The sequence below is a fragment of the Trachypithecus francoisi genome, unplaced genomic scaffold (genome assembly GCF_009764315.1).
Source record: "Trachypithecus francoisi isolate TF-2019V2 unplaced genomic scaffold, Tfra_2.0 Lachesis_group18, whole genome shotgun sequence".
Taxonomy (NCBI): domain Eukaryota; kingdom Metazoa; phylum Chordata; class Mammalia; order Primates; family Cercopithecidae; genus Trachypithecus; species Trachypithecus francoisi.
In genome coordinates, this window is record NW_022681463.1 from 31,763,700 (window position 1) to 31,774,652 (window position 10,953).

Below are 10,953 nucleotides of genomic sequence, written 5' to 3' on the forward strand. Positions count from 1 at the left end.
GAATAGAAATGAGTAGGCATCTCGAATTGGTGAAATGGTAGCATTAGATATGAGGCAAAACATAATATGAAATTTGCTATTGCAAAGACAAGATACAGAGAATTTCCATTGTGATTTCAGATAATATAAAGTGAGAAATGGGCTGCCATTTAACAGAAACCTAAAACTCGAAGGGATTTTAGATTGCATCTAAACCCATCTATCCCTTTCATAGGTGAGAAAATTGCAGCCCAGGGAAATGAAGTGATTGCCCAGCTTCTAGATCAAGTGCCAATAGAGAACAGGGAGTAAATATATTATACCACTGTGGCTTGCCACCTGGCACTCACTACAAAGAACATTGCCTTCGCTTCCCCTATAGATTTTCATTCATTCAGAAATGAGCCGTTTTCCTCAAGCAATGCTATCTGCAGAGAGTTGTGAATTAAAGACTGATTTTAGAGACTTTTCAACTCATTTCTGTGTATATAAGAATGAAATAGGTAAATTTTAAAAATAAATGTATTTTATTCAATTTCTTATAGTTTACAGATCCCTGATGGATTGAGTCCTTACTATAATACACAATTCAGACTGTACTATTTGACCTTTCTTTATCATATTTTTTCCTTTAACTTTCTGTGTCTCTGAATAAATAGATAAATTAATAAAATATTAATATAAAGTAACTTTTAAAGAATTTTCTGTAAGTAGCAGTCAGTAGACTATGTTCTGTGAACAAAATCCAGTCTACTGCCTGTTTGTTTTTTAAACATATTTACTGTGTGGCCATTAACAGAAAAAAAGTTTCCTGCTCTAAATCGACATGCAAGGACTATTTGCTAATAAATAAGTCAAGCATGTTTGTGGAATTGGATGAGACAGAGGAGTCCCAGATGCATATGATAATTCAGCTACTACAAAAAGAAATGTTTGAAGATGAGAGAAAGTGGGTGGTCTAGAGTGTTTTTCATTGGATAATAATTATATTTTAAAATGCTTATTTTAATAGTATCTTCTTTTATAATTTAATTGTATTTCCATATTGATTCTTTAGATGATACAGAAGCATTAAAACGACTTATGTGATCCAACATGTTGAAAGATGCTCAGAAAAACACTTTTAGGATAAAAAGAAATGTTTCTTAACAAAATAAAGCAGTTTATTGAAAACATAATTAACCTTGAATCTCAGCATTCTTTGAGTATATGACAAACATTTGTGCTTTGTGAAAATGTTTCTTTTTATATTCAATGCTAAAAGTTTTTTGCTTCCCTTAGGGCATTGCTGCAATAATGGATAGTAAGTACAGGATATCTTCCTTATGTTTTTATGTTGATGTCAGCGTTCACTGCAAGAAGTGTCCACCACATGTGGGACAGTAACAAATATCATATAAGAATTCCTTTTTTGTTGCTGTTTTTGAGTCGGAGTTTCACTCTTGTTGCTCAGGCTGGAGTGCAATGGCGCGATCTTGATCTTGGCTCACGGCAACCTCCGCCTCCTGGGTTCAAGCGAGTCTCCTACCTTAGCCTCTCCAGTATCTGGGATTACAGGCATGCGCCACTACACCTAGCTAATTTTCTGTATTTTTAGTAGAGATGGAGTTTCTCCATGTTGGTCAGGCTTGTCTCAAACTCCTGACCTCAGATGATCCACCCACCTCGGCCTCCCAAAGTGCTGGGATCACAGGCGTGTGTCACTGCACCAGGCCAAGAATTTCAAACTCTTTGATGTCTATATATGAAACGTCAATGAAATCAACAGATACTTTGTTTGAAGCAGATATTTTATGATACATTTTTAGAGAATCAAATATACTAAAGGACTGTCAGATGCAGTAAATATTTGTTTGACATTTGTCTAATTTTATTCAACTCAGAATAAAAATATTCATGTGTAAGGATCTTATGATTTAAAAAATTGTTTATTATAGGTGAAGAAACATAGAACTAGTTTGGAAATAATCCCCATTTTCTATTATCCAGTTAACTTAATGTCGCATTCTAAAACTTAAGAAAAAACTCTTCCATGTATACAGAAGGAAAATACAATGGAGAATTCAGTTAGTGTTCTTACACATAGATGGCAATAGAATATACAAATATTGAACAATGTTTTTTGATTGACATTTTCTGGAGCCTCAGGATTTCTGGAAATTTTATACGGAGTTAAACAAGAGCAATTTCTCAGGTTCATTTGCAGCTACTGCAATAAGACCTCATCCTCATGCAAGTCTGTTTTACATTAGATTCTGCATAAAATGTTATTGGAAAGAAATCAAGGCTTTATTTACTACCAATACATGTGTGAATGCCACCGCTATAAGTTAATGACCAAGATCATTCAATAAAGGAAATGGTAGTAACATCAGAGGTCACTGTTGGGTAGTCCCCTGACTTTTTCATCATAAGCAAATCTTTACTAAAATAGTTATATTGAACAGTATGAGAGTTTAAGGTTTAGCCAAGATCTCAGTGACCCAGTCTGTTTAATAGTAATGTAATGAGTGAGGAACTACATTCATACTTCAGTGTAAATGCAATAATAATAATCATGAGGCCTTTATTAAAAAGACAAAAAAATTAGAAATCTTTGACATATTTGATGAGTTATAAACCAGATTATATATCCAACCTTTTCATTTTGTAAAGATATTATAATCTAAAGAATTTTCCTTATTACCAGCAGAACCAGGACGATACTAGAAGCCCATGACCACCTTTTATATGGTTTATACTAGAAATCAGATTAGTTTAAGACCCCAGAAGTCTAGCTTTGATGTGTAATACCTCTCTAACCTTGAGAAACTTAATTAAATTATCTGAGTGACAATTTAATTATCTGTATCATGGTTAATTCCTGAATATATAACAATGTTTTTGTAAAGATGGCATGAAATGCCCTACGAGCGATGTCACAGGTAAATATAAGTTAATCATATTAGTATAAGTTTAAACAACATGGAGTTGCCAATATGTTACTTTTTAAACCTAGAAATACAACAATTTCTTATAGTTTGATGATTATCATTAATACAATTATACCACAAATTAATACTATCATAAGGTTTTATTTTTATCTTATATGCAGAAATTTTATTTACTTATATGCTTCTTTTCAGGATTCACCATTATTCCTGGTCCTAGTCAAGCTTTTATTTTCATCTTCATTTATATGCATATACATACATATATACATACAAATAATCATCTCACAACATCCCATTCCTTACTCCTACATACCTTACATCAAAAGCAACCATTTTAATACATTAGATGTATTTTCTTTTATTAGTATATATCTCTGAAGTTTTAAAATGGCCATTATTCCATTGTAATGCTTTGCAAAATATTAAATTTACAATTTAACTGATTAGAATACAATGTACTTGAGATTACATTTTATTCTTGAGGGAAAAAAATGACGTTTTGCTTCTCTAAAGTGTTTAGTAGGCATGGCAAGAGAATAGAATTAATCATATGAACTGGACTGGACATACCTATTACCAAACTGTGACTACAGCTGACATCCTTTAACACATTGCTTCATTTCTGCTTGGCCTACTGGCAGGCTGTAGTTTCTAAACATTTTCCTGTTTCGTTGTTTTTTGATTCAAATACTGAGACAAACACACATGATAGTGTGAGGATGCACACACTCTCCTGAACACACACACGAACACAGAGGGAAAAAAGTAGAGAAAGGTTAAGACACAGAAAAGAACAACTGGCCTACTTTTTTTTTTCAGACTGAAATATCTAGGTAACAGAATGAACTGGCTGGTAATGAGAATTTTCCAATCCCAAGATTAATCATTGTCAGGACATCAGGTTCACTTTGAAAACTCCTGGAAACATTCGGGGCTTATCAAAATCAAAGCAAATAAAAAAAATCCTAAATAGATATAAATAGAAGTAGGTCAAAATTTTTCCATTTTAATTTTAAGTCACAAATGAAAACAATTTAGTCTGTATTCCTTTTTAAACAATATGAAATATAAAGTATTCTAAGAAACTGTGATTGCTTATTTTCGCTAGAGTGTAGTGGAAACAATTTCCAGATTTAGCTTTGAATCTCAAATCAGCCGTTTAGTTGTTTAAAAAAAAAAAAAACTTTCTGTACATCAGTTTCTATATACTTAACTATAAAATTATAATCTTATGAGAATATTCAACTGAACTATTTTAAAAATGAATAACAGGTTTTATGATTTTGAGCAGGAAAAATTGATGGTGATGTCGGGAAGAATGGGAAAGTTCCTCAGCAACTTGTAATATCGTCCTTTTTGTGGCCTGTTTGAATTCAATGGAAACATAGTGTTGGGGTGAAGGAGCTCGAACCATTGAATTTCTTCTGATTATAAAAAAGTAAAGAAAAAATATATGAGCAAGAAAATGATACCCATGAAGTAATTTGTGAATATTTTGCCTGTGACAAGGACAAGTGTGACTTTTTTTTTTAGTTTCCAAGTGTTTATATATATTTCTTTAATTGTTATTTTTTGTGGGGACACAGGTGTATATTTACATAGTAGACATATTTTTACATATACTTATGGGGTACATGAGATGTTTTAATACAGGCATACAATGTGTAATAATCACATGATGGAGAATGGGGTATCCATTCTCAAACATTTATCCTTTGTGTTACAAACAATCCAATTTATACTTTTTGTCATTCTAAAATGTACAATTAAATTGTTATTGATGATAGTCACCTCTGTTGTGCTATCAAATAGGTCTTATTTATTCTTTCAAACTATTTTTTATATCCATTATCCATCCCTGCCTTCCTCCCAATGACCCTTGAAGAAATAGTAAGATCCTACTGGGATGACTATCTATTGATGAGTTAATATTGGAAAACTCAAGATAGTATGTAATAAATTAAACTTGTATTTATTACAGTCTGTTTTTCATTGAATTTGCCTCTTCTTAGTCTTTGCTACATCAAGAGAGAAGTGTGGCAAGTTTAAATATTCCAACAAATCTTTTACCTGACTAGGATTAAACTTTACTGATTTTACCAGTATTTCACTGTCCTTCATTCCCACTTATACATTCTTTTCCTTCTTATCACGGTTAAATTCTCTGGTCAAGGTTTATAATTACCCGCTCTCCATCCCTTTATTTTTCCTCAATGCCCCTCAGCTTGCTTGTGTGGCAAAGCCATGACTTAGACTTAACCTAATTATCTATCTAGGCTATACTTGCTGAGAGTGGCTGGAGGAAAAAAAAAAATCACAGGACTGATGACAAGTCTTAATTTAAATTCTTATAAATGAACCTCATATTGTGTCTGAGTACAGAGCAGCAGTTATACTCTATTTCATGTACTTTCTCATTGTCCTAGGACATTATTTATAACCCTCTTCTCCTATTCTCAGTCTCAGTTAATGACTTTAAGTATTTAACTGAGAATGCAAATATATCCCCCATATTAGCTCTTCTTAACAATATATACTTTGCATTCTCTCCTGCTGCTACAGATAGTCTGTCCTCATCCTTAAGGCTGATCCCTAACCCACACAAACAGACACATGCAACTCTGCCATTAGATCCCATCACTTCTGGCCTACATATAGACAGCAACACTTTTCTCTGTATTGCATCATCTATTTTTTATCTCTACTAGATAATTCCACTAGCATAAATATAGGCTGTAATTCCTTGAATCTTAGAAAACCTTCTCATGTTCCACTTATCTCACTAACTACTACATTGGTTCCTTATTCCACTGCCAGAGCAACACCTTGAAAGAATTTTCTGTTACCCATTCCCTTTGACCTACACCATCTCCATTTCTGAAATCTATGTCAGTCAGATTTTTACTTCTAATTTTTTTCCCCAGAAACAGGATCTTGTTCTGTCGACCAGGCTGGAGGGCAGTGGCACAATCATAGCTCACTGCAGCCTCTGACCCCAGGGCTCAAGTTGTTCTCCTGCGTTAGACTTCCAAGTACCTGGTACCACAGGCATGTATCACTTCACCCAGATAATTTTTCCTTTTTTATTTTCTATTTTTCTCATGTTTTTATTTTTTCATTTTTTAGAGATAGATCTTTCTCTGTCATCCAGACAGGAATGTACTGGTGTGATCAGGGCTCACTCAGGCATTAGGGTTGATGCTGCAGTGAGCCCTGGTCACACCACTACATTCCCACCTTGGTGACAGAACAAGACCTGCTTGGTACAGGCAAGCAATCCTCCCACCCCAGTCTCCTAAGTAGATGGGACTGCAGTCAGCCACCACCACACTCAGCTAATTTTTTAAATGTTTTGTAGAGATGGGGTCTTATTATGCTGCCCAAGCTGGTCTCGATCTCCTGGACTCGAGTGATCCTCTTACCATGGTCTTCCGAAGTGTGGACTTACAAGCATGAGCCACAGACAGTAGCCTAATTTTTAATTTTTGTGTTTTTTCGTAGAGACTTGCTATGATGTCCAGGTGGGCCTCAAACTCCTGGCTACAAGTGACCCTCCCACCTCTGCCTCCCAAAACGCTGGGATTATAGATGTGAGCCACTGCTCCTGGCCTTACTTTAATTTTTTTTTTTTTAATGAATGATACTGCTTCTGTCAAGGTCATTAATGACATCCATGTTGTGAAGTTATTTTGTCAATTCTTAATCCACTTTGTACTTAGCATTTCACGACCACTTGTACCTGCTAATCATTCTTCCTCTTTGAACAATCTTCTTCCTTTACCTTTGTGGACACTATGTTGATTTCTTCCCACCTCATTGTTTTTTCATTTTCTCATTACTCCTTTGTTGTTTCTTCATTTTAGTCCTGACGTTTATTTTTACGTCGCTATCTTTTTTTAAATTTGTGGTGAGAACACATGAGATCTATCTATCTTCTTAACAAATTTCAACGATGGAGTACATTGTTATTAACTATAGCCAGCATGCTGTCCATTAGATCGATAGAGCTTGGCTTTCCATCTCTCTGACTGAAACTCTCTTCCCCCAGATAGCTGCAAGGCTTCCTCTCCTGCTGCTTTAAATGGTTCTTCTAGTGAGGTCAACTCTGACCACGTTATTAAAAACTGACACCCTTAGTGAGGCTTACTTATATCCTTATCTTGATACATTTTTCATAGATTTGTTTACCTGATAAAATTTGTTTACCTGACTACATATACGATTCATTGCTTTATTGATGATATTTGCTAGCATTATTTTACTACCAGATTGTAAGCTGTGTGAAGACATGGATTTCCCTGTTCATTTGTTTTGCTTACCTCTACACTCTTCATACATAGGAGCAGGTATTCTGAAATAGTTGTTGACTGAATGAGTAAAATAATGAGATTACTTACTTCCTAAAATTAAGTAATAAAACACATATGGCAATACATAACTTTTGGGCCCAGTGACTGGTACATAATATATATATATATATATATATATATATACACATGCACACATATTGATATGCATATTTATGTATATATAACAAATGTCATCACTTTCCCTATATTTTCATCAAATTTCCAAAATCACAAGGCCCATAGAAAGTTATAAAATGGAGAAATTTTTAGAAATTGCTGTCTGTCTACCAGTAGCTAAGTTATACAACAAAAGTCATCCACAATCTAAGCTTAATTATGTTTGTTCTTCCTCATACATATAGGATATCCAGCTATTTTGCCCCCTTCCAGCAGCACCAATATCTTTTGCTTACTAAAGGAGGTGAGTTATATTTAACTATTACATATTTTTAAAAATTAGCCAGCTGATTGATTTGGTTGCAATTTTAATAACTCAAATTTGTCAAGTACTTTAAATTGGCATTGTTAGAGGTGCATTTTTCATAGCTACAAATGAACTGTACCACTTGTTTTCTATAGTAAGTGACTTTGGGTATAAAAAGAAGACTGAAACAATACTAAATCATATGCATATATTAACTGAAATTTTAGGGAGGAATTTTTATGAATAGCAAGGGACAGAATATATGAAAAATTAAGATACAATATCTATCAAAAGGTACATCCACACTTATTAAGGGTCATAAAATGCAATATGTTTCAATCTCTATGGAGGAGAGGAGCACTGTAATGCCTTCTGTAATTATTTTACTGCGGGTAGACAATAATTTCTTAGTTCTCTTGGATGGCTATAGCAGAATACCATAAATTAGGTAGCTTGTAAACAAGGAAAAATTATTTCTGACAGTTGCAGAGGCTGGGAAGTCCAAAACCATGGCATCGGCAGATTTGGTGTCTAGTAAGGGCCTGTCCCGTGGTTGATAGATGAAGTCTCCTAACTGTATCCTTACATGGTGAAAGGAGCCAGGCAGCTCTCTGGATCCTCTCTTACAAGGGCACTAATCTCATTGAGGAATGCTGTACTCTTATGACCAATTCAGTTCCCACAGGCCCCATCTCCAATATCATCACATTGGTAACTAGATTTCAGCATGCATATTTTGGGGAGACACATTCAGATCAGAGCAATTTCAATGTGTGTGTGTGGTCAGTAATCATTGATATAGTTTCCTACCTAATTTAAATTATTTAAAATTTTCCAATTGTAGAATTTTAATACTTTTTTTTTTGTAAGTTGGATTCCTGTTCTTAAAATGTCATTCAGTGACTTCCAGTAGTTCCTAAAATTGGTTTAAAATAAAAGTTCTAGCCAGAACCATAATCAAAAATATTAAAAACTTAAAATAATGATTTGGAGAAAATGAACTAATTTATAAAACAATGTCCTACTCACACCCAAAAGAAGCCCAGTCTTTTATTTTGTATTCTCTTTGCTGGCTCCAAGAAAATAAAACTGGCCTCAATTTTTAAAATGTTTTTATAACTAGGTGTTATTTAAATTTTATTTAATTGTCAAATTGTATTGTTTATTTAGTTCCAAAATAGTAGTACAAATATAAAAATCATGATGAGGAGCTACATAGACATATAATCAATGTCTTCAGTTTTACATACATTGAATCTTAATAAAGATGTGATGCATATAAATTTTGGGCCTTAGTGCTGCCTTTTAAGCAAATGTAGTAGTGTTTGATTTGCCACTGTATCTGTTAAGGGCTAAACAAGTATTAATTGAATGAGAAAATTAGTAGTGACTCTAAGAGGAAGGTTAAGGATTTATTTTTCAAGACATCCTCCCCTGTTGTTATTAAGGCAAACCATTCCTATAATTTGAATTTCAAAAGGTTTAGAAAACCTCCATTCCGGCCTATTTAATACCCAATTCACATCCCAGAAGGCAAACAATGTAATAGTTTCTTGTGTATCCTTTGTAGAACTATCCATATTTAAACAAATATCTATTTACACACACATATATGGTAATTTACTTTAAAATTCTTAATCTTTTCTATATTTTTACAAGAAAATAATACAGTGAACAATTTTATGCATTTTTCACCTGAGAAAATATATATACATATGTGTGTATGTATGTGTATATATATGTGTGTGTTTGTGTGTGTGGGTATGTATATATAAATTTATTTAGACATGAAATTGCTGGGTCCAAGAGAATGGCATTTATAATTTTATAATGTTGATAAAGATTTCTAAAAACTTTCCATAGAATATTTACTATATTCTATCTGTAGGGTATGAGAATGCTGGTTTATTCATAGCATTATTTGGGGGGCTTTAATAATAATTGGAATGCTGGGTACAATAAAATAAAATAGTCTATATAAGTAGATTTGAGTAGATTACAGGGCTAGAAATATAAGGTAAAAGAGGAATCAAAGGAAAAATATTTTGCTTTTCACCCCCTGAAAAATGGTAAACTTTTTGAAGTCAGGGATATGATTACACTTCAGAAGACATAGCAGTACACTACTGATTCTGTATAAAAACAATGAATTTTAAACCAGATTATGGCATCACATATATGTTGAGAGGTTAGGAAAATGCCAGATTTACAGATGCACATTGACAACTTAATTACAGTCACCCGTATAATCTGACATTGGCTATTGACAGCCCACACTAAGGACAGCAGAAAATTGCTGGTGAACTCAAGTCCCTGCAGTAACCTGAAAAATTCACAGAAACTGTTAGAGTAGACTATCAGTAACTATTAGAGAAGTCCCTCCAAGCTAAATTGATTGAACCGATGTAATGACAAACAACAAATTATCTGTGATCAGCGGTCCCACTTAAAAGATTTTGAAAAGTTCAGCTTTTTAACTTTATCAATTACATAAACCAGGAAACTTTTGAAATAGCACGTGTGTATGTGTGTGTGTGTGTGTGTGTGTGTAATATTATTTTTTTTGTCTAATATTATTTTCATAGTGGTATTTTATTTCCTTCAAAAGAAGGAAAGAACTTGCCGGGTGTGGTGGCTCACGCCTGTAATCCCAGCACTTTAGGAGGCCAAGGCGGGCGGATCACTAGGTCAGGAGATCGAGACCATCCTGGCTAACACGGTGAAACCTCGTCTCTACTAAAAAAATACAAAAAACTAGCCGGGCGAGGTGGCGGGCGCCTGTAGTCCCAGCTATTCAGGAGGCTGAGGCAGGAGAATGGCGTAAACCCGGGAGGCGGAGCTTGCAGTGAGCTGAGATCTGGCCACTTCACTCCAGCCTGGGCGACAGAGCCAGACTCCGTCTCAAAAAAAAAAAAACTTTAATTGGCTACATTTGACTGTGTCTGAGGTCACTGTCCTGTTGCAGAGCTGTTGTTTTGCTTAAGGAAAAACCCCTTATAGTGAGACATAACGTGACACCCACGTAGACACTTAAATAATTTGTAAAACACATGAGACAATGAAAAAAATATAATTGCAAAATTTTATTATTATACTTGTATTTCAATTTAGCAACCATATCAGTAATATTCATTTATATGGGGCATTAACTTTTTGTTAGTTTTATGTTATTTGATATTATTAAAATTTGACTTTAATTCAGGCTTTTAATTCAGAGTTCCAGACCAAGAGAATAAAAAGATAAAATATGAAATAAAGTTAAGCATGT